This window comes from Bombus pyrosoma, linkage group LG1, assembly GCF_014825855.1.
Source record: "Bombus pyrosoma isolate SC7728 linkage group LG1, ASM1482585v1, whole genome shotgun sequence".
NCBI lineage: Eukaryota > Metazoa > Arthropoda > Insecta > Hymenoptera > Apidae > Bombus > Bombus pyrosoma.
In genome coordinates this window covers 7,093,752-7,098,563 of record NC_057770.1, presented here as the reverse complement: position 1 = coordinate 7,098,563, position 4,812 = coordinate 7,093,752, and positions in this window count along the sequence as shown.

Genomic DNA, 4,812 nt, shown 5'->3' with positions numbered 1-4,812 from the left:
ATAACGTTATACGTTATAACGTAGTTCCATGTAACGTTATACGTTATAAGGTAATAGTATATAACGTTGTACGTTATATAGTAATGCTACATAACGTTATACGTTAAAACGTATTACCATATAACGTTATACGTTATAACGTAATGCTACATAACGTTATACGTTATAACGTAATGCTACATTACGTTATATGTTATATTGTAATACTACATAACGCTATACGTCATATCGTAAAACTACATAACGTTATACGTTATAACGTAGTACTCCATAACGTTATACGTTATAACGTAATACTACATAACATTATGCGTTTTAAAGTAATGCTACATAAAGTTATATGTTATATCGTAATACTACATAACTTTATACGCTATATCGTAATACCACATAACGTTATACGTTAAAACGTATTACCATATAACGTTATAAGTTATAACGTAATACTATATAACGTTATACGTTATATCGTAATACTACATTACGTTATACGTTAAAACGTAATACTATCTGACGTTATATGTTATAACGTAATACTGCATAACGTTATATGTTATATCGTAATACTACATAACGTTATACGTTATAACGTAATTTCATATAACGTTATACGTTATAACGTAATACTATATAGCGTTAAACGTTATAACGTAATAGTATATAACGTTATACGTTATAACGTAATACCGTGTAACGTTATACGTTATAAGGTAATAGTATATAACGTTGTACGTTATGTAGTAATGCTACATAACGTTATACGTTATAACGCAATACTATATAACGTTATACGTTATAACGTAATTTCATATAACGTTATACGTATAACGTAATACTATATAACGTTAAACGTTATAACGTAATAGTATATAACGTTATACGTTATAACGTATAACCATTTAACGTTATACTTTATAACGTATAACCATATAACGTTATACGTTATAACGTAATGCTACATTACGTTATATGTTATATTGTAATACTACATAACGCTATACGTCATGTCGTAAAACTACATAACGTTATACGTTATAACGTAATACTACATAACGTTATACGTTATAACGTAATACTACACAACATTACACGTTTTAACGTAATGCTACATAAAGTTATACGTTATAACGTAATACTACATACCGTTATACGTTATAACGTAATACTATATAACGTTAAACGTTATAACGTAATAGAATATAACGTTATACGTTATATCGTAATACCACATAACGTTATACGTTAAAACGTACTACCATATAACGTTATACGTTATAACGTAATACAACATAACGTTATACGTTTTAACATAATGCTACATAACGTTATAAGTTATAACGTAATGCTACATAACGTTATACGTTTTATCGGAATACTACATAACGTTATACGTTATAAAGTATAACCATATAACGTTATACGTTATAACGTATTACTATATAGCGTTATATGTGATATCGTAATAGTACATTACGTTATACGTTAAAACGTAATACCATATAACGTTATACGTTATAACGTAATGCTACATAACGTTATACGTTATATCGTAATACTACATAAAGTTATACGTTATAACGTATAACCATATAACGTTATACGTTATAACGTAATACAATATAACGTTATATGTGATATCGTAATACTACATTACGTTATACGTTAAAACGTATAACCATATAACGTTATACGTTATAACGTAATACTATCTGACGTTATATGTTATAACGTAATACTGCATAACGTTATATGTTATATCGTAATACTACATAACGTTATACGTTATAACGTAATTTCATATAACGTTATACGTTATAACGTAATACTATATAGCGTTAAACGTTATAACGTAATAGTATATAACGCTATACGTTATAACGTAATACCATGTAACGTTATACGTTATAAGGTAATAGTATATAACGTTGTACGTTATGTAGTAATGCTACATAACGTTATACGTTATAACGCAATACTATATAACGTTATACGTTATAACGTAATTTCATATAACGTTATACGTTATAACGTAATACTATATAACGTTAAACGTTATAACGTAATAGTATATAACGTTATACGTTATAACGTATAACCATTTAACGTTATACTTTATAACGTATAACCATATAACGTTATACGTTATAACGTATAACCATATAACTTTATACGTTGTAACGTATAACCACATAACGTTATACTTTATAACGTAATGCTACATTACGTTATATGTTATATTGTAATACTACATAACGCTATACGTCATATCGTAAAACTACATAACGTTATACGTTATATCGTAATACTACATTGAGTTATACGTTAAAACGTAATACTACATAACATTATACGTTTTAACGTAATGCTACATAAAGTTATATGTTATATCGTAATACTACATAACTTTATACGCTATATCGTAATACCACAGAACGTTATACGTTATAACGTATTACCATATAACGTTATACCTTATAACGTAATACTACATAACGTTATACGTTATAACGCATTACTATATAACGTTAAACGTTATAACGTAATACTACATAACGTTATACGCTATATCGTAATACCACATAACGTTATACGTTGAAAAGTAATACTACATAACGTTATACGTTATAACGTAATACTATATAACGTCATACGTTATATCGTAATACTACATTACGTTATACGTTAAAACGTAACTCTATCTGACGTTATATGTTATATCGTAATACTACATAACGTTATACGTTATAACGTATAACCATATAACGTTATACGTTATAACGTAATACAATATAACGTTATATGTGATATCGTAATACTACATAACGTTATACGTTAAAACGTATAACCATATAACGTTATACGTTATAACGTAATGCTACATAACGTTATACGTTATAACGTAATGCTACATTACGTTATATGTTATATTGTAATACTACATAACGCTATACGTCATATGGTAAAACTACACAACGTTATACGTTATAACGTAATACTACATAACGTTATACGTTATAACGTAATACTACATAACATTATACGTTTTAACGTAATGCTACATAAAGTTATATGTTATATCGTAATACTACATAACTTTATACGCTATATCGTAATACCACATAACGTTATACGTTAAAACGTATTACCATATAACGTTATACGTTATAACGTAATACAACATAACGTTATACGTTTTAACGTAATGCTACATAAAGTTATATGTTATATCGAAATACTACATAACGTTATACGTCATATCGTAATACTACATAACGTTATACGTTATAACGTAATACTACATAACGTTATACGTTATAACGTAATACTACATAACGTTATACGTTTTAACGTAATGCTACATAAAGTTATATGTTATATCGAAATACTACATAACGTGAACGTTATAACGTAATGCTACATTACGTTACATGTTATATCGTAATACTACATAACGCTATACGTCATATCGTAAAACTACATAACGTTATACGTTATAACGTAATACCATGTAACGTTATTCGTTATAAGGTAATACTATATAACGTTGTACGTTATATAGTAATGCTACATAACGTTATACGTTATAACGCAATACTATATAACGTTATACGTTATATCGTAATGCTACATAACGCTATATGTTATATCGTAATACTACATAACGTTAAACGTTATAACGTAATTTCATATAACGTTATACGTTATAACGTAATACTACATAACGTTATACGTTATAACGTAATACTACATAACGTTATACGTTATAACGTAATACTACATAACATTATACGTTTTAACGTAATGCTACATAAAGTTATATGTTATATCGAAATACTACATAACGTTATACGCTATATCGTAATACCACAGAACTTTATACGTTATAGCGTATTACCATATAACGTTATACCTTATAACGTAATACTACATAACGTTATACGTTAAAACGTAATACTATATAACGTTAAACGTTATAACGTAATACTATATAACGTTATACGTGATATCGTAATACTACATTACGTTATAACGTAATGCTACATAACGTTATACGTTATAACGTAATGCTACATAACGTTATACGTTATAACCTAATGCTACATAACGTTATACGTTAAAACGTAAAACTACATAACGTTATACGTTATAACGTAATGCTACATAACGTTATACGTTATATCGTAATACTACATATCGTTACACGTTAAAACGTAATACTATATAACGTTATACCTTATAACGTAATACTATATAACGTTAAACGTTATTTCGTGATACTACATAACGTTATACGTTAAAACGTAATAATATATAAAGTTATACGTTATAACATAATGCTACATAACGTTATACGTTTTAACATAATGCTACATAACGTTATACGTTATAACGTAATGCTACATAACGTTATACGTTTTATCGTAATACTACATAACGTTATACGTTATAACGTAATACTATATAACGTTATATGTGATATCGTAATACTACATTACGTTATACGTTAACACGTATTACCATACAACGTTATACGTTATAACGTAACGCTACATAACTTTATACGTTATAACGTAACGCTACATAACGTTATACGTTATATCGTAATACTACATAACGTTATACGTTATAACGTAATACTATATAACGTTAAACGTTATAACGTAATGGTATATAACGTTATACGTTATAACGTAATACCATGTAACGTTATTCGTTATAAGGTAATACTATATAACGTTGTACGTTATATAGTAATGCTACATAACGTTATACGTTATAACGCAATACTATATAACGTTATACGTTATATCG